This window comes from Lampris incognitus, chromosome 9, assembly GCF_029633865.1.
Source record: "Lampris incognitus isolate fLamInc1 chromosome 9, fLamInc1.hap2, whole genome shotgun sequence".
NCBI lineage: Eukaryota > Metazoa > Chordata > Actinopteri > Lampriformes > Lampridae > Lampris > Lampris incognitus.
In genome coordinates, this window is record NC_079219.1 from 49781862 (window position 1) to 49803481 (window position 21620).

Genomic DNA, 21620 nt, shown 5'->3' on the forward strand with positions numbered 1-21620 from the left:
CTGAACGCCACCTCATTTGGTTGATGATATAACCAGTGGAGGAGTGGGGAGTAAATTCACCATTTGCAGACTATACTGTCGTTAGCCCACCGGCTTTAGGGCTGACCTAAATGTTCTATTACATCAATTCATAGTTTACATCAATGTAAATAGTATTAAACTGATGTTATTATAGCATATTATTATAACAGTGTGTATTTAAAAATTATAAAGAATGGTGTGAATAGTGTATTTCAATGGCAAAATACGAAAATGTATGCTATTCTGAGAATTTTGCCCATAATCAGGAATCATGAACACTTTATTTGTGAAACGACTTATCGTTTCCCCCAGCCCTCAGCAGTGCAACACAAAGATATAAACATGTCTCCAAAAACTACAAGAACGCTCATCCAAACTAACACATATATCCAAACTAAACAAAAAAAATCACTGTCCAAGGGAACGAACGCCAGCCAGGATGATTGTCGGGACTGCTTGTCTGCATGGGCTAGCAGTTAGCTTAGCCTGCCCCGCTTCCGGTTCCTGTGAAACTGCCCTCGGTGTTTCCTCTTGGGCGCAGCTCCGGGCAGGGGCCGTGGCCCTTCGGCCCACCGGACGCAGCAGACCAGGCTCCCTCAGCTCTCCCAGCCACACACCCTCGACACACCTCCCCGCACTCCACGACGACACCCAAAACACAGTCAATGCCAGGCGAAGCCGCCGCCAGACCACCCTCGGTGTTATCGGAACTGCCGGTCTACATGGGCTACCAGTTAGCTTAGCCTGCCCCGCTTCCGCTTCCTGTGACCGCCCTCAGTGTTACCTCCATGGGCGCAGCTCCAGGCAGGGCTGTGGGCCCACAGGACGCAGCAGACCAAGCTCTTCCAGCCATCAAACGAAGACAAAACTTAGACGCAGACATGGACAAAGACACTGCAAGGACGGTACTGGGACTGGGTCAGACCACCCCAAACGTGAATTCGCGCCGCCATGGTGATGGTAGTTGGTTGGCAAATTGGGACCACTGAAAACTGAAAAATCAATGTTTTACGCTCCTTTTTTATTTATTCTGATTTTTCCCCTTTTCTCCCAATTTAGTGGCCAACCGCTCCCAATTCTAGTTCAAACACCCACCCTCGTACTGTATGCGTTCGCCAACTGCATCCCTCCGGCCGCCAGCCTCGAAGGAGACGCCTCGCCACCTCCGTGACAAGGCGAATCCAGGCCGAACTACTGCTTTTCCGGACACACACAGAGACGCACTCCTGTGACGAACACAAGCCGACTCCGCCCCCTCCCGAAGACAGCGCTGCCAATTACTGCTGCGTCATCGAGTCCGGCCATAGCCAGATCTGACGAGATCGAATTTACGATGCTACTATGGCCACGCCAAGACCCGCCCTACTCTGTCTGTGATTGGCTAACCCTATCCCTATCCCCCCCCTAACCTTAACCAACCTAACCAACGGAGGCAACGAGTACTAGCCAATCAGAGGCAGAGTTCCCGGAAAATGGGCACGAAAAAAATCACGCATAGGGGTGACGTGTTGTGACGGACCAATCAGAAATAGAAGCGGGCGTGTCTTTTCGGGGTCTTGGCGTGGCCATAGTAGGATTCGTAAATTCGCACCCCCGGTCCCCAGTGGGCAACGGCATCGACACAATTAGACCGCTACACCACCGCGGACCCTACACCCCTTTTTATTTACCACTACTTTACTAGTTATGACAGGTAAATAATATGTCTAAATAATATACCTAAAAGAAATCCAGTGTAAAAGACATTCAGAATTTGGAGTAATTTCAGCTGGTTTTCATTTCAGCCATTTCGGTAATGCCCAGCCTGGCATAAAATCCGAATATACAAGCCTTCCTCTACTGGCTTTCGGGAAAAGCCACCAAATCGGAAATAAAATGATATGATTAAAAATGCCTGGCAGGGAGAGTAATTGGATTTCCAATTTTCATGAAGCTTGAAGACAGCATCACTCGGTTTCGTAAGGGCAAAGACGGACTCGGGGGTAAATTTGCCCTGCAATCAATAAGCTGCCCTTTGCAAACCTCTGGACCTTCATCCGTTTCCTCCCATCCAGCTTTGGTTTGCATCGATCTGTACCAATGACAAATGGGCCGGTGTCCACCTTTGTGGTTTGCGAGGCAGACTAAAACGCCCCTCAGGGTGCGTACAGATCACTGGTGCTTGACTCGGACAGGTCAGTCATGTTATATGTATATGTCTGCTGTAGATCCCATAAACCGTCTGTACACAAGCACGTGTGAAAAAGAAGGTGAGGCCGAGGAAGGTGACAGCTTATTGGTCCAGGTCAGAGTCCAGTAAATTTAACAATCATGCCCTCCAAATGGGTAGCTGAACCTAATGATACAAACATACAGTTTTTCTATCTAGCGAGATATCTGCCATTCAGACGTTATTACAACGGCTCCAGCAAAACCACTGACAAAATCAGGACACTACGGTAATTCTACAAAGCAGTACAATAGAGTAAGTTTGGTCCACACTAGACTTCATGATAGCAGCTGAGCGATTGTTTTTGAAGAGCTTTTGAATGACTCAGGTAATAAACTGATAACCGGTAATTAACCAATTCAGGTTTATGTTTCCAAAGCACATAAACAGCATGGTCAACGAAATGAGCGGTGTAGGAGGCAGTTTATCAATGGAATTCTATCTCAGTTTCTCTTCCAGCTCTCTAGACTTTACACCTATTGCTCACACTACCCAGTGGGTGATGGAAAACAAAGTGTGGATAGCATTTCTGTCTGTCCCCACATCCTGTAAAGTTTCCCGTTAATCCCTCTATGGAAGTACTTTGTCTCTGTTCTCCCCCTCCCCCACCCCAACAATGTCTTCCAACCAAGAGATGCTCAATCTGTCACCATGCGGCATGTTCCCCGTGACCTGGAAACATCTGCAGGGGAGGCTGGTCGGTCCACGCTGCACACTCAAACATATAAACCCCTCCTGAAACCAAAAGTCAAAGATGCATTCCTCTGAAAATATGTGTTTATCTCACACGGTTTGTGTTGGTTCATCACAAATACTTTCCTGGGGGACAAGTAGGACGCCAGGGTGTAGTTAAATTGCATAAAATGGAATCTCACTGAAAAACTACCAAGGGAAAATAAAGGTGTGTGCATGCGTGCGTGTTTGCCAGGGTTTCTGGCCCTCATTAAAAAAGTATAGTATTGGACCCCGGGTCAGGTCATTTCCAGCCCTGAACAATCGGTGTAACCACACCTCCTGAACCTGAGTGACCCATTCAAATCTTACTCTGCAGTTACATCTTCTTGTAGTAATACTTTTCAATCTTACTGGCAGTGAGCTATGGAGATATTATAATATTATACAACGTTGCACACATGCAACATTATGTACATAGTGGAGCTTGCTTTCTGATGGAAGACCATAGAGAAGGCTATAACTTACTTATACGTCACCAATGTTTAGTAACTCGTGTTTAATACTATATTTTGCCCCTTTTCTCCCCAATTATACCAATTGTAATTGGGGTAATTACCCCACTCTTTCGAGCCATCCCACTCGCTGCTCCACCCCCTCTGCCGATCCGGGGAGGGCTGCAGACTACCACATGCCTCCTCCGATACATGTGGAGTCGCCAGCCGCTTCTTTTCACCTGACAGTGAGGAGTTTCCCCAGGGGGTGTAGTATGTGCGAGGATCACGTTATTCCCCCCAACAGATGCCCCGACCAACCAGAGGAGGCACTAGTGCAGCCACCAGGACACATACCCACATGACACATACCCACCGGCAGACATGTGTCTATAGGGACGTGTTATGTCTGCACACATCGACAGTGCTGCATTTGATTTGGTGCTGTTCTATTGTGCTGGGATCGATTGGTGATGCCTGCGGGCTCTGGGTTGTTTGATCGGGTCTGCCTTTGATGCTGTGTCAGTCTAAATAAAGAATGCCACGGAGAGGTTGTGTCGAGCGACAGCGCTGTGTCCTGAAGTGATTTAAATATACGATATTGGCGACGAGGATGGCTGATATCTCTCTCCCACCACCTGCCCCCTTCCTGGCATTACCTGGCGAGCCTCCGGTACCATGGACTCGCTGGCTACATAGTTTTGAAAATTACATCATCGCCTCAGGGCTCGACGACGTGAGCCAGGCTAGGAAGACGGCTCTGTTGCTACACTGCTTGGGAGCAGAGGGTCATCGTGTGCTCGGGACTCTGGGGAACGTCACAAACTTTGACGAAGCTGTGGGACTTATGAGCACCCATTTCGCTGCTCCACAGAGTGCCCTCCTTCGGCGATTTATATTCCGTCAGCGACACCAACTGCCTGGTGAGTCTGTGCGGCAGTACGTAGCTAATTTGTGAGGGCTAGCTAGCTCATGCAAGTTTGGCGCGCTTCAGGACGAGATGGTTCGCGACCAGCTAATCGAACACACCAACAACGCAAAGGTGCGTGAGACTCTCCTGCTGAAAAAAGACGATCTGCTGCTGTCCAGGGCAATTACCATCGCACTACAGGTTGAGGGAGCAGCTGAGTGTGCTGCTATGCTAAATACACAGCAAGTGGCCACCTCCAGTCAAGCTGCCAACGACTCCTCCCTCTACTCACGGCTGCCCCTCGGGACGCAACCCAACCAGAGCGAGGCGGGCGCCGACTCCCCTGGGGACGTCTTGCAACTGCAACGACGGCGTTCTCGGCCCCGCCCTCAACAGTCCTGTGGTAACTGTGGGTCTCGGTCTCATGTTTCAAGGGCTCAGAACTGCCCTGCCCGTGGCCAGACATGCCGTAGCTGCGGTAAGCACAATCACTTTGCCAACGTCTGTCGATCTTCCCCGGCTGGGTCAGAGGGCCACACCCCCCAGTCTTCAACCGCCGTCATTCACAAGGTGAGCTCTGGGCCAGTGTCATTCAAATCATGCACAGTCAACATTAATGATGTGTGCATCCCCCTGCTGTTGGACACCGGTGCAAGTGTGTCTCTCCTGAATGTTGATACCTACAGTCAATTTTTCGGTTCACTGCCACTGTCCGCAGCCTCAGCTGTCCTCTGTGGGTATGGTGACTCCAAAATCGATCTGGTTGGCTCTCTCCAACTGACTGTCCGCTATGGAACCAAGCTGGTGCCCAATGCAGTTTTTCATGTGGCACGCCGTGGGGCCAACCTGATGGGCCTGGACCTGTTCTCCGCTCTGGGGTTCTCCCTCTTAGACACAAGGGGGGCAGCAATCCTGACTGTCGCCACACCTTGGCAGCAGAAGTGGCCATCGCTGTTTATGGGGCTGGGCTGCCTCTCCGCCTTCACCCATCAACCTCTCCTCAACCCTGCTGTGAAATCTGTCATCCAACCACTGCGCCGCATCCCGTTGGCTCTCCGTGATGGGGTCTCCGCCGAGCTGCAACAACTGCTGGAAGCTGGCATCATTGAACCGGTGGACGCGTCACCTTGGGTCTCAAACCTCGTGGTGGCTAAGAAGAAGTCGGGGGGCCTGCGTGTCTGCATCGATCTACGTGCAGTAAATAAGGCAGTGGTCCCTGATAAGTATCCACTGCCCACCTCAGAAGAACTCACTGCTCAGTTCTATGGCTCTGAGGTGTTCTCCAAGCTCGACCTCAGACAGGGGTACTTACAGGTGCCCCTCCACCCCAGCAGCCGAAACCTCACAGCCTTTGTGACACATGCAGGAGTGTTTCGCTACACCAGGATGCCTTTCGGTCTCAGCTCCGCCCCTAGCTGCTTCCAGAAAATCATGGTCTCCGTGATGGCTGGCATACTGGGCGTGGCCATTTATCTGGACGATATAGTGGTACACGGGCCCACCAGTGAAATCCACGACAAGCGCCTTAACATGGTCTTCGCAGCCCTGTCCAAGCACAAGCTAACTCTCAATGCTGAGAAATGTGTCCTCTCTGTGCCAGCCATCAACTTCGTGGGGTTCCGGCTGTCAGCGAGCGGTGTAACTCCACTACAATCCAACGTGGACGCCATTCAGGCCATCCCTGAGCCCAGCTCGGCCGCCCAGGTCGCCTCCTTCCTGGGTATGACAAGTTACTACCTGAGGTTTCTTCCCCAGTACTCTGCGACCACAGCCCCCCTGCGCCAGCTGCTGCGTAAGGACGAGCCATGGGTGTGGTCAAAGGCATGCAGTGACGCTGTGCGTGATCTCAAGACTCAACTGACTTCACCACCAGTGTTGGCTCACTTCGACATCTCCAGCTCCACCTTTGTGACCTGTGACGCATCAGCCACAGCGATAGGGGCCGTGCTGTCTCAAACCCAGAACGGTGTGGAGAAGCCCATTGCCTTCGCCTCCCGTGCCCTCAACCTGACCGAGCAGCGGTACTCCGTGGGTGAGCGTGAGGCGTTAGCCTGTATCTGGGCTTGTGAAAGGTGGCACCTCTACCTCTATGGCTGCTCCTTCACCCTCAGGACAGATCACCAGGCCCTGACAGCGCTGCTGTCCACATCTGGGACAGGCCACAAACCCCTGAGGCTGCACCGCTGGTCTGACCGCCTCCGCCAGTACAACTTCAGCCTGCAGTTCACCCCAGGCAGAGACAATGTTGTCGCCGACCTGCTCTCTCGCTCTGTCTCCACCCCAGCTCCACAGACGGACACTGACTGTGTGGAAAAGGACATTGTCCAAATGCTACACACACCCCTCCAGGCCACTGTCTCTCTGCAGGAGCTGAGGGCAGCCTCCGAACAGGACCCTGTCCTCTCCCAGCTCCGCACCTACATCCAGAACGGCTGGCCTCACAAGGTCCCAGAGGAGCTGGCTGCGTTCGCCCGAGTCAGACAGGAGCTCTCCTGCTGGAACGACACCTGCGTGGCGCGTGGGTTTTGCACTGTGGTCCCAGCTGCTCTCCGTGCACGTGTTTTGAATACGGCGCATGAAGGCCACCTGGGCATTGTGAAACTGAAACAGCGCTGCCGAGACCTGGTGTGGTGGCCGGGGATAGACAGAGATATTGAGGCTCTGGTGAAGGACTGTTCTGCCTGTCTTGTGAGTGGCAAGACTGGCCACCAGGCTCCCCCACCCCTGCAACCTCTCGCCTGGCCCTCTCAGCCCTGGGAACACCTGCAGTTGGACATTTGTGGTGAGATCCATGGAGTTCCCCACCACCAACGCTTCATGGTGGTCGCCTACGATCTACACTCAAAATGGCCTGAACTCACCACTTCTGGCACTGTGACCTCACAGATCATCATCGACTTCCTGGACTCTCTTTTCTCTCGCTGCGGCCTCCCAAAGGCCATCACCACTGACAACGGCCCTCAGCTGGTCTCTGCTGAGTTCACTGCTTATCTCGAAAGCAAGGGCATCCGTCATATACGCACTGCGTACTACCACCCCCAGGCCAATGGCGGCGTTGAACGTTTTCACCAGTCACTGAAGAACGGCCTCAGAGCACACATGGCCCAAGGGTGCTCTTTCGCGCAGGCCATCCGTCACACTCTGCTGCACTATCGGGCCACACAGCTCTCGACCACAGGCGTCTCCCCAGTCTCTCTCATGCTAGGCCGGGAACTGTGCATGCCCCTTGACAGGCTCTGCCCCTCCACACCTCAGGCACCTCCCTCTGGGGTCAGAGCCTCAGTCACTCGTCAGCAGACGCGGATGAAGCAACGGTTTGACCAGTCAAAACGAACCAGGGTGCCAGACATCAATGTGTCAGACTGGGTCAGGGTCCGCAGGCCCCACAGGGACAATAAAATGGCTTCATACTGGTGCTCTCCTCTCCAAGTCACCCGTCAGCTGGGCCCAGCCACTTACCTCCTCAGTGATGGCACTCGGTGGCACTCCAGTCGTCTACGGAAGGTGTCAGCTCCGCCACACACAGCTGGTGACACAACCATAGCCATTCCCTCAGCATGGCGAGACGCCCCGGGGCTTCATGCAGCTCCTACACGGGCCCCAGACATTTCTGGGCCTCAGCTTCCCCTGCCATCTCCCTCCCCACCTCGGCCTGCCCAGCCTCAGGCCGCCCCGCGACCTGTTCGCACACGTTTACGCCCTGGCCACCTAGAGGACTTTGTGTCAACCTTTCATGTTTGAAATCCTGCCGGGGGGGGGGGATGTTATGTATGCACACATCGACAGTGCTGCATTTGATTTGGTGCTGTTCTATTGTGCTGGGATCGATTGGTGATGCCTGCGGGCTCTGGGTTGTTTGATCGGGTCTGCCTTTGATGCTGTGTCAGTCTAAATAAAGAATGCCACGGAGAGGGTGTGTCGAGCGACAGCGCTGTGTCCTGACGTGATTTAAAAATACAATAGGACGCCCAACCAAGCTGGAGGTAACACAGGGATTCGAACCGGCAATCCCTGTGTTGGTAGGTAACGGAATAGAATGCTACACTACCCGGACACCCTCCGTATTATATGAAAATCTTTGTAAGAGTCTGAGTAAAACGGTTTACATGGCAGTGACGTTGATTGGCAGGGAGCAATACTGAGCCCCAGCCAGAGACAGAGGCATACCCATAATACTGTAACGTGCATGGATAAGTAGACACGTTGGTCCTTGTCTAACAGGTCGGACCCTTTAGTCGACTGGTTAACGTTGTCGCTTGCGGAGCAGAAAACACGGGTTCGCGTCCCGGCTGTGGCGACGGTCTCCCAGACTGCCCCCCGAATTCACTACAATAATAAGTAAGGGTCATTGCATTTAAAATTAACTTGTATAATATAGCTTTGTTGATTTTAAGGAAGCCATTGACAGAGTGTGGCAACAGGGTCTATGGAAAATCATGAGAAAGCATGATGTAACCCAGTCACAGTCACACAATGGGTTATTAATAATATCTGGTTAGATGTGATCCAGTTATCCCAGCAAAGGGTTAATATTGTGTTTTGATTGATTTGTGTAGAGCAATGCTTTCTAGCCAATGAGAAGCGTCTGTCTATCTGGAAGTCCTGCCTCCATTGCAGTCAGCTGCTGTGTGCGCGAGATTGTTAGAACGCGCCACAGAAAACACACGTGCGATCTCTCGAGCTAAAAGTGAGAGGAAAAAAGAGTGAACGAAAGAATTCGCCATTGTCCGTCAGCGGGGAGACAATCGTCCTGTCTTCTCGTGTCTTTGTGTTGATTTGTTATCAGAGAAGTCTTAAGTTGAGTTGATGAAAGTTAGAGATATCGCCAGCATTCCTGTTTTCCACCGGGGCTCCGGTGGAATTTCTGCATCGTTGCTGCGTGAGAAACGTTCGTCTTGGTGAGTCAGACGATGTAGCTAGCATGAAAAGCTAACTAGCCAGCCTGGAAGATGTAGCTAACCTCACCATAATGTGAATTTGGAAAAAAGCATTTTACTTGAAAACGGTTGAAGAGAAAGTCTTCACTTTGGGTTATTTTACATGTCAGTATGTTTCATAATGTTAGAAGAACATTGTGTATGTTTGTTTTTGAACTCGAGTGTAACGTTTACCGAGAGTAGTCCAGGGGCCAGAACTACAAAACCATTGTAGCTGACTGTAGCTATTTTGAATGGCTATTATTTTGTAGTATACAGGCAATTTGCTGTGTATATATATATTTTGAGTTTATTCAATTGTGAAAGCATATGTTACAGTTGTGTGAGAATATTTACTGTACAGTTAGTTGATAATTGATATAGTGACTAAACCCTGTTTGTAATACAGGTTGGGTCTTTTGAGTGATTGATTATTCCTGACGAGGAACTGGCGAGCCACCGCTCGGAACCAAAAGAAAGAGAAGATTCTCCACCTACTATCTTACACACGTCTGGTGTGGTAGGACACTGAATCTAACCCCACAAATCTCCCACACGCCTGGTGTGGTAGGACTCTGAAAAACACACACACACACTTTTATTTTTATTTTCTTTATTTAACCAAAAGCGCTTACTGTATTAGGACCCGGGTCATTGAGGGATTATTGTATATTGCATTGTATAATTGTATGTGTACCTTTGAGTGTTGCAACTACAACACTAAATATTTCTACTTACCATTTTATCCTGGTTGTCCGGCCCCTGTCATTTCTCAGTCCAGTTAATCAAGACTCCTACGAACCTAGTTAAGAGGTGTACTTACCCTATGGTTACTACTACTTACCTTAGATGGTTATTAATCATCCTTGCAGGTTATTCCTTATCCAAGTGGGTTACACGGTAAAAATTTGGCGAGCCAGCCGGGAGTTGTGTGTACTGTACTGTGAAATACACTCACCGGCCACTTTATTAGGCACACCTGTCACAGCAAAAAAGAGAGAGCTCAAAGAAAAGCAACAGGCTTGGGAAACAAAGTATGGAACAGAGGGTTCTTCTTTAAACGAGAAGTGAGTTCTGTTGAGGGACAAACAGAAACTCAAAGTCAAACGAACTGTCCCGAATCCAATAAAAAGAGCAAAGCAAGCCTTAACTCACATAGTGTAGGCCAGAAAGTGAAACTCCCCCAAAATCTGGTTGGTGATGTATGCACAGCCAATGTCATTGTGTCTGGTATAGAGTGTAACTGTTTATTAGATACAGGTTCTCAGGTTACCACGATATCACTGTCATTTTACGACAAGCATCTTTCAGAGCAACCTATTAATCCTGTGAACCATATTCTTGAGGTAGAGGGGGCAAATGGTGAGTTTATCCCATATGTGAGCTATGTAGAGATCAGTGTTAAGTTTCCTAAAGAGTTAATCGACACAGAAACAGAAGTACAAACATTAGCTTTGGTTGTACCCGACATCCGCTTTAACATTGATATGCCCTTACTCATAGGAACAAACACACCTGACACCCTTTATGAGCAATATTGCCACCACAAGAACCTCACCACATCTCTCTCTGGGTACTGTCGGGTCTTCAAAACCCTTCAGATGAGACAGAAGCAGACCACTACTGGTCGACTTGGTTTAGTAAAGCTTAATGGCCTTACACCAGAAGTACTCCCAGCTGGTCAGAAGGTTATTTTAGAGGGTTTTTTCTGCTGTAAAGCAACGAGTAACGAGAGCTGGGCTTTACTAGAGCAGCCATCTATTTCATCTCTGTCAGGTGGGGTATTTGCAGACAGCTGTCTAGTCACTCTGCCGACTAAGTATCCTTACAAACTCCCTGTACTGCTAAGGAACGAAACTGACCATGACATTAGTCTGCCAACAAACTGTGTTATTGCAGAGTTAAATGTACCAGAGCAGCTTATGAAAAATACTGATGGTCAAGCTGGCACAGCCAAGTGTTCTAGTCAGCAGTCTAGTACAAACTTGTCATTTGATTTTGATGCTTCTCCAATTCCAGAAGAATGGAAGACTAGGGTGACTCAGAAGCTGAACACTTTCTCTAATGTCTTTGCCCATCATGACCTAGACTTTGGTCATGCAACGAAAGTAAAGCATCACATCAAACTTCAAGATGAAACACCGTTCAAACGACGGGCACGCCCGATACACCCGCAAGACTACGAAGCCGTTCGAAAGCATCTCCAAACCCTCGTCGATGCAGGTGTCATCAGAGAATCCGAGTCTCCATTTTCATCACCCATCGTTGTAGTCAAAAAGAAAAATGGTGATGTAAGATTGTGTGTGGACTACAGAAAACTCAATACCCAAACGATCAAGGACAACTACGCACTTCCCAATCTAGAGGAGTCATTTTCTGCACTCCATGGATCCCAGTGGCTTTCAGTTATGGATCTCAAGTCTGGTTATTATCAGATAGAAATGGAGGAGAGCGTGGTCCGCGGTGGCGTAGCGGTCTAAGCATCGGCTTGGTGTCGATGCACTTGCCCACTGGGGACTGGGGTTCGCGCCCCGGTCTCGTCAGATCCGACTATGGCCGGACTCGATGAAGCAGCAATCATTGGCAACGCTGTCTTCGGGAGGGGGGCGGAGTCGGCTTGTGTTCGTCATGTGAATGCGTCTCTGTGTGTGTCGGAAAAACAGTGGTTCGGCTTGGATTCGCCTTGTCACGAAAGTGGGGAGGCGTCTCCTTCGAGACTGCCGGCCGGAGAGATGCAGTTGGCGAACGCGTGCAATACGAGGGTGGGTGTTTGAATTAAAATAGGGATCAATTGGCCACTAAGATTGGGAGAAAAAAGGGAAAAATCAGAAATAAATTAAAAAAGAAAAAAGAAATGGAGGAGAGCGACAAAGCGAAAACGGCCTTCGTCTGCCCATTAGGTTTTTGGGAATAGAATCGCATGCCGCAAGGTATCACGAACGCGCCGAGCACTTTCCAGCGCCTAATGGAAAAGTGCATGGGAGACATCAACTTAAAAGAAGTGCTGGTTTTCCTGGATGACCTTATCGTGTTTTCCAGCACCTTGGAAGAGCATGAGGAAAGGCTTTCACATGTTCTCACACGTCTCCGAGAGCATGGTCTCAAGTTGTCTCCAGAGAAGTGTAGTTTCTACCAAACTTCAGTTAAGTATCTTGGACACATCGTGTCAAGAGAAGGAGTTGAGACAGATCCAGCGAAAGTTCAAGCATTAAAGACCTGGCCAAGACCCCAAACCATGAAAGACCTCAAATCTTTCCTTGGTTTCTCTGGTTATTACCGTAGGTTTGTGCAGAACTACTCAAGAATCGTGAAGCCTCTCACCAATCTCACCGCTGGCTAGCCACCATCTCGAAAAGGATTCAGGGCAAAACCGAGTGATGGCTACTACAATCTCAAGGAGCCGTTTGCTAAGCGCTGGACGACCGCCTGTCAGCAAGCCTTCGAACTTATCATCGATAAGCTAACTTCACCTCCTGTTCTGGGATTTGCCAACCCAAAGTTACCTTACATTCTTCATACGGATGCCAGTACTACGGGCTTGGGAGTGGCGTTGTACCAAGAACAAGATGGACAAAGTCACGTCATCGCCTACGCAAGACGAGGATTGTCCCGTAGCGAAGCTCGATACCCCGCTCACAAGTTGAAGTTTTTAGCTTTAAAATGGGCCGTAACAGAAAAATCCCATGACTACTTATACGGAAACACTTTAACAGCCGTGACCGACAACAATCCATTGAGATATGTCTTGACAACCGCAAAACTGGATGCCGCCAGCTATCGGTGGTTAGCTGCCCTTTCTACATTCAGTTTTGACATCAAGTACCGAGCTGGTAAACAAAACCAGGATACATACGGTCTTTCAAGACGACCCCATGGTGCCCTAGCAAATGACAGCGTCTCACAGGAGGAAGATACTAGGATCCATCATTTCGCTTCTCATCACCTCATACCACCAGAAGACAGTCCTTTTACTACGGACGTAGTTAAAGCTACCTGTCAAAAGCATACTGTAAGTCAAGTGTCTGAGAAACTCCCTTCTTTCTGCTATGTCGAGTCTATAGCCATACATCCCGGGGCTATCCCTGCTGTAGTTGAGGAAGAGGAGTATCAAGAGGGTCTCATCACCGTCCCAAAGTATAGTGATGAAGATCTAGTCAACTTTCAGAGAACAGATCCTGTCATCAGTCGAGTCATTAACCTGTTAGAGTCAGGAGAAAAGCCAGATGCCAGTCTCAAGGCCGAGTCATATGAGCTAAGCTTAATGCTCAAGGAGTGGAGCCGTCTAGAACTAACCGATCGCCTGTTGTACAGGAAACGTCAATGTGACAATCGAGCAGTGTGTCAGTTAGTCCTTCCCCAATAACTGAGACAGCCCGTTCTTCAAACTCTTCATAATAACATGGGGCATATGGGGATAGAACGCACCCTTGAGCTGGTCAGATTGAGGTTCTATTGGCCAAAGATGGCCGCAGACGTAGAAAACAAGGTGAAAACCTGTGGAAGATGTGTACGCCGAAAGAAGCAACCAGAGAAAGCAGCTCCTTTGGTTAACATCCAGACCAGCAGACCGATGGAATTGGTCTGTATGGACTTCTTGTCTCTCGAGCCAGATAGCCATAACACAAAAGATATTCTAGTTATCACAGACCACTTTACAAAGTATGCCTTCGCTATACCAACGAAAGACCAGAAGGCAAAAACAGTAGCTAAATGCCTCTGGGACCTGTTCTTTATCTTTTATGGTTTCCCAGAGCGTCTCCATAGTGATCAGGGTAGGGATTTCGAATCTAAGACGATCAAAGAACTTTGCGCATTAGCTGGTATACGTAAAGTCAGAACTAGTCCTTATCACCCTAGGGGAAATCCGGTTGAGCGCTTTAATCGTACTTTGTTAGGTATGTTGGGCACTCTAAGCGACAAAGAGAAGTCAAAGTGGCGTGATCATGTCAAACCCCTCACACACGCCTATAACTGTACACGAAATGAAGTTACCGGGTTTTCGCCATACGAGCTTATGTTTGGCCGCCAGCCTAGGTTGCCCATTGATATTGCCTTTGGTTTACCTGTCAGGGGGGACTGTTCATCAACATCCCACTCACAGTATGTAAAAAACCTGAGGTCTCACTTAGAAGAGAGCTATCAACTTGCTGTTGAAAATGCCAAGAAAGTCGCAAACAAGAACAAATAGCGGTTTGACAAGCATGTGAGAGAGTCTACTCTAGAAGTAGGTGACCGAGTCCTTGTGCGAAATCTCCGTCCCCGCGGCAAACACAAACTTGCTGATCGGTGGGAGTCTACGATCTATATCATAAAGAAGAGAGCAGGAGACCTACCCGTCTATGTAGTGTGTCCAGAAAGTCAAGAATCACCCACACGGATGCTGCACCGTGATCTCCTACTTCCCTGTGGTTTCTTGTCTGAGACAGAAGAGGAGGAAACAGTCAAACCCGTTCAAAAGCCTAGGACTAGGCAGGATCCTATCCAAACAGAGGAGGAAACCGACGAGTCGGAAGATGAAGCTGACAACTCTCAGTGGTTCCACACTCCTGTAAATCCTGTGGAGGAGAGAAGATTTACTAGAGTTCCATATCCCCAAGAGAATGGAAGAGACTACGGACGTAGCCAGTCCTATTGAAGAGATGGAGTACTCACCTATGAGTTCCACTACTGAGGTTGTCCAGTCTACTCAAGTCCTGCCGGAAACAGAGAACCTACCTGATGTGTCTTCTCAGGAGGCTGGAAAAGAAGAGCAACACGTTGAAAGGCCTTCTGACATATCCATGCCTGAGGAGTCTCCAACTGAGGAGGATGGAAATATTCCGAACTTCCCTGCAGAAGTGCCTACGGAAACTGTTGAAGATGATGATGATGTTCCGATGCTCGGCTTGTCCAGTCCAGAAGACGAAGTTCCAATGAAAGGGGTCACAATGATATCCCTCCAGCAGAGATCGAAGCAACCAATCTTCAGTCCAGTGAAGGAACTGATGATGATCCTCGGAGATCAGAGCGTTCTAGAAGAGCACCTGGACGCATAACGTACTAAAGCTTGGGAATCCACTTGTTTCCTTTGCTCATAGTCTGTTAGAAGGGTTAAACAAAGTGCTTGTTGATGTTTTTGAGAGTCATGAAAACCCTTATCTTGAGCCGATAGCAGTTGTTTAAGAACATGAAGGGACTCATGTTAATTTAGAAGGAGAGGATGTAACCCAGTCACACAATGGGTTATTAATAATATCTGGTTAGATGTGATCCAGTTATCCCAGCAAAGGGTTAATATTGTGTTTTGATTGATTTGTGTAGAGCAATGCTTTCTAGCCAATGAGAAGCGTCTGTCTATCTGGAAGTCCTGCCTCCATTGCAGTCAGCTGCTGTGTGCGCGAGATTGTTAGAACGCGCCACAGAAAACACACGTGCGATCTCTCGAGCTAAAAGTGAGAGGAAAAAAGAGTGAACGAAAGAATTCGCCATTGTCCGTCAGCGGGGAGACAATCGTCCTGTCTTCTCGTGTCTTTGTGTTGATTTGTTATCAGAGAAGTCTTAAGTTGAGTTGATGAAAGTTAGAGATATCGCCAGCATTCCTGTTTTCCACCGGGGCTCCGGTGGAATTTCTGCATCGTTGCTGCGTGAGAAACGTTCGTCTTGGTGAGTCAGACGATGTAGCTAGCATGAAAAGCTAACTAGCCAGCCTGGAAGATGTAGCTAACCTCACCATAATGTGAATTTGGAAAAAAGCATTTTACTTGAAAACGGTTGAAGAGAAAGTCTTCACTTTGGGTTATTTTACATGTCAGTATGTTTCATAATGTTAGAAGAACATTGTGTATGTTTGTTTTTGAACTCGAGTGTAACGTTTACCGAGAGTAGTCCAGGGGCCAGAACTACAAAACCATTGTAGCTGACTGTAGCTATTTTGAATGGCTATTATTTTGTAGTATACAGGCAATTTGCTGTGTATATATATATATTGAGTTTATTCAATTGTGAAAGCATATGTTACAGTTGTGTGAGAATATTTGCTGTACAGTTAGTTGATAATTGATAATTGATATAGTGACTAAACCCTGTTTGTAATACAGGTTGGGTCTTTTGAGTGATTGATTATTCCTGACGAGGAACTGGCGAGCCACCGCTCGGAACCAAAAGAAAGAGAAGATTCTCCACCTACTATCTTACACACATCTGGTGTGGTAGGACACTGAATCTAACCCCACAAATCTCCCACACGCCTGGTGTGGAAGGACTCTGAAAAACACACACACACACTTTTATTTTTATTTTCTTTATTTAACCAAAAGCGCTTACTGTATTAGGACCCGGGTCATTGAGGGATTATTGTATATTGCATTGTATAATTGTATGTGTACCTTTGAGTGTTGCAACTACAACACTAAATATTTCTACTTTGTGGAGTTAGAAAACAACGAGACAGGAGATGTGAGAGTAGACGTAGTCGAGGTAGTTTACTAGCTCCAACTTTGCATGTCATACGTTCGACAACGACACTGACTTGTGTACCGGAAGCGGAAGTGCCTTATCTGACCCCTCGCCTCTTCCCTTAAAGGTACACCGTCCTCTTAGGTGAATGTCTCTAGTTATATAGATGTGGGTCACCACACAGGCCCCCCCAGAATTCACCTACACAAAACAATGCAAAACAGCAAAAGCGCAAGACATGAACATGAAAATACACTCTACAAAAGAACAGTCAATGACATAGTGCAAAGTCACGTGGAAAACAGGTGACGAGTCGGGGGGCGGACCCTGCGGCCATAACGGCTGCACTTCACAGGAAGGGAAACAGATGGGGCCGAAACCCGGGCCATAGGCGGGGCCGAAGCAGGAACAGAGGCAGGTGCCGGGGCCGACCTAGGAGGGTGTCCCCCCCGCGGGGGTAGGGCCAATTGCATTGGCTCCCCAATGTCCAAGTGAGCGGGCTTGAGACGGTCTATAGCGACCCGCTCCGGCCTGCCCCCCATGTCCACCACAAAGTTCTTGTCCCCCGCCTCCAGGACGCGGAAGGGCCCGTCGTATGGGGGCTGCAGCGGGGACCGATGGCTGTCGTGCCTAATGAAGAGTACCTCGCCGATGGCAGATCCTTGGGGACGTAGGACCGGGGGAGGCAGTGTTGAGACATCGGAATGGGAGCGAAGGCACCGGCAGCGCTCCGGGATGCACTGAGGTGAGAGGCGGCTGACCAGGGAGCCGTAGCATCCGGAAGAAACTCCCCCGGAACCCGCAGGGGCTGGCCATACACGAGCTCAGCGGAGGAGGTCTGGAGGTCTTCCTTCGGGGCCGAACGCAGGCCGAGCATGACCCACGGGAGCCGGTCCATCCAGTCGCAGCCAGTGAGGCTTGCCCACAGAGCGGCTTTCATGTCCCGATGGAACCGCTCACAAAGTCCGTTGCTCTGCGGGTTGTATGCCGTAGTGCGGTGGATCTTCACCCCCAGGTGCTCAGCGACCGCCGTCCAGAGCTCCGAGGTAAACTGGGAGCCCCGGTCGCTCGTGATGTCACCCGGTGTGCCGAAACGGGCCACCCAGCAGCCGATGAACGCTGGTGCTACCTCTGCTGCCATCGTGGAGGACAAGGGAATAGCCTCTGGCCACCTGGTGGCCCTGTCCACAATAGTGAGGAGGAACGTATAACCACGGGAGGGGGGCAGGGGACCCACCAGGTCAACATTGATGTGGTCAAACCGCCTCTCTGGAACCACAAACGGCGCCAAAGGGGCCTTGGTATGGCGGTGCACCTTGGCGCGTTGGCACGCCACACACGAGCCGGCCCAGGCTCTAACATCCTTTCGGAGCCCAGGCCAAACGAACTTGACGCTCACCAGCTTGGTCGAGGCCTTCACTCCCGGGTGGGAAAGGCCGTGGACGGTGTCGAAAACTCGGCGCCGCCAGGAAGTAGGCACCAGGGGGCGCGGTTGACCGGTGGAGATGTCACAGAGGAGGGTGGTGTTGGCCGCGTCGAACGTCACGTCCTCCAGCCGTTGCGCCGTAGGGGTCGACCGGTAGTCTTGAACGGTCGCGTCCTTGGCTTGGTCCGCTGCCATAGCGGCGTAGTCGAGTCCCAAGTGAACGGCGTTAACAACCGCCCGTGACAGGCAGTCGGCGACGAAGTTATCCTTGCCCGACACGTGTTGTATGTCCGTGGTAAACTCGAAAACCGCCGCGAGATGGCGCTGCTGACGCCCAGACCACAGTTCTGAGGTTTTGGCCATACAGAACGTCAGCGGTTTGTGGTCCACGAAAGCGGTGAACTGTCGGCCCTCCAATAGGAACCTAAAGTGTCTGGTTGCGAGGAAGAGACCCAGTAGTTCCCTATCAAAGGTGCTGTATTTGCGCTTGCTCTCACGGAGTTGTTTACTGAAGAACGCCAACGGCTGCCAGCCCCCCCCCCCCACCCACTGCTCACACATGGCCCCCACGGCGTAGTCGGAGGCATCCGTTGTAAGGGCTATGGGGGCGGCAGGCGACGGGTGAGCTAGCAGCGCAGCGTTGGCCAGCGCGGTCTTGGCAGCCACAAAAGCCTCGTCCATCCCCGAAGACCAGTCCAGCTCGTCCTTAGACTTCTTACCCCGCAGGGCCTCATACAGGGGACGCATGATGTGGGCGGCACGGGGCAGGAAACGGTTATAAAAGTTCACCATGCCCAGGAATTCCTGCAGCGACTGTACAGTGCGGGGGCGGGGGAACATGGTGACAGCCTCAACCCTGGCAGGGAGGGGAACGGCCCCCTGTGGAGTGATGTGGTGCCCGAGGAAGGTGATGGACGACTCCCCGAACTGACACTTAGCTGGGTTGATGATGAGGCCGTGTTCGCTGAGCCTGTCGAACAGCTGTCTGAGGTGCGTCATGTGTTCCTCCGCCGACGCGCTGGCCACGAGGATGTCATCTAAGTACACAAACAAAAATGGCATGTCGCGGAGCACAGAATCCATAAGGCGCTGAAACGTCTGCGCCGCCCCTTTAAGGCCGAAAGGCATACGTAAAAACTCAAAGAGCCCAAAGGGTGTGATGACAGCCGTTTTTGGGACATCCAGTGGGTGGACCGGCACTTGGTGATACCCCCGCACTAAGTCGATTTTGGAATAGATGGCAGCGCCCGCCAGGTGGGTAGAGAAATCTTGTATGTGCAGTATGGGGTACCGGTCGGGGGTCGTGGCATTGTTTAGGCGACGGTAGTCCCCGCACGGGCGCCAACCCCCGTCGGCCTTAGTAACCATGTGAAGAGGGGAAGCCCACGGGCTGTCAGAACGGCGGACAATGCCGAGGCGCTCCATAGTCGAAAACTCCTCCCTGGCTATCGCGAGCTTGGCCGAGTCGAGGCGTCGGGCCCGGGCGTAAACTGGGGGGCCCACTGTGGTGATATGATGTTCCACGCTGTGCTTGGCTACCGCCGAGGAGAAGGTGGGTGTGGTGAGCTCGGGGAAATTTGCGAGCAGGCGTTGGTATGGATCCCCGGTGGAGAGTGTGTTAGCGAGGCACAGCGCTCCAGCCCCCCCAAGCGTGCAGGGGTATGACGCAAAAGAGACGGCATCAATCACGCGACAGTTTTTAACATCCACCAGCAGGTTGAAAGCACAGAGGAAATCCGCACCTAGAAGCGAGGTGGATACAGAAGCCATCACAAAGTCCCAGCCGAAACGTCGGCCGCCATAACACACGTCCACATGTCTGATACCGTACGTCCGAATGGACGTGCCGTTGGCGGCGTCCATCTGGGGGCCGTGACTGTCGGTCATCGTGTCCACAGCTTGTGCTGGTAGTATGCTGCGTTGAGCGCCAGAGTCAACCAGCAGCCGCCGGCCCGACAAGGAGTCTCTGATGAACAACAGCTTGCAGTCACGGCCGGCGCCCATAGCCGTTAACGAGCACCGGCCTTGGCGTTTCCCTGAACCCTGTAACTGCAGGGTTTGCGACACCGTTTTGCTTTTGCCCCAAACCTGGCATGGTAATAACAGAGCCCGTCGTCAGGTTGGCGGCGGGCTGTCACCGCAGCCGCGGTGTCCATATAGTCGTACACAGGTGGTGGTGGGGCGGTCTGGTGGGGTAGCAGGGCATGCACAAACTGTTGCCGGTTGGCCAGGAAAACCCTGTCTGCTTCAGCAGCCAGAGAACGGTAGTCCTTGGAGGCGGCGAGAGGAGAACTGGCCAGTGCTGTGCGTACAGGTGCGGGGAGCTGCCTCAGAAAAATGTGTGTGAAAAGAAAGGCCGGATCAGCCGATCCCAGCACAGACAGCATTTTTTCCATTAACTCAGACGGTTTGCCGTCGCCGAGGCCATTCGGGGACAGTAAACGGTCTGCCTTCTCCAGCTCCGACAGTTCAAATAGTTTCAGGAGGAATGTCTTTATAGCATCGTACTTGCCAGCAGCTGGCGGAGCTTCCAGCAGCGTCATTGCTCGCGCCGTTGTCGATGCGTCTAACGCCGCCACTACGTGGAAGTACTGCATTGCATCCTGCGTTATCCCTCTCAGATGGAACTGGGCTTCCACATGTTGAAACCACGGCCGTGGATTATGCTGCCAAAAGTCGGGTAGCTTCACAGTAGCGGTGTAAATGCTAGCGTTAGCAATAGCCATGTTGTTAGCACCGGCGTCGTCGTTGTCAGACATACTCGTATTAGTAGTTCGATCACGTCGGGGTCACCAATGTGGAGTTAGAAAACAACGAGACAGGAGACGTGAGAGTAGACGTAGTCGAGGTAGTTTACTAGCTCCAACTTTGCATGTCATACGTTCGACAACGACACTGACTTGTGTACCGGAAGCGGAAGTGCCTTATCTGACCCCTCGCCTCTTCCCTTAAAGGTACACCGTCCTCTTAGGTGAATGTCTCTAGTTATATAGATGTGGGTCACCACAACTTACCATTTCATCCTGGTTGTCCGGCTCCTGTCATTTCTCAGTCCAGTTAATCACGACTCCTATGAACCTAGTAAAGAGGTGTACTTACCCTATGGTTACTACTACTTACCTTAGATGGTTATTAATCATCCTTGCAGGTTATTCCTTATCCAAGTGGGTAACAATAACATCAACGAACACCTTGTCCAATATATCGAAGCTCTTTATAACGATTCGAGAAGCACTGTTAGTGGACAGCACATTCAGCGACTTTTTCACTGCAACAGTAGGAGTGCAACAACGTTGTTTGCTGTCACTGTGCCTTTTCAATGTATTCCTTGAAGAGATCGTCACCAACGCTATGGAGGGTTTTGAACCAACTCTCACAATCGGCGGAAGAAAAATCACCAACCTTCGCTTTGCAGATGACATAGACCTAATCGCCAGTAACAGGGAAGAACTGGCTGAAACAACCAGAACAAGGCGGCTAAGGACATGGGTATGTTAATCAGTACTCAAAAAAGCAAAATCATGACGACAAAAGATCC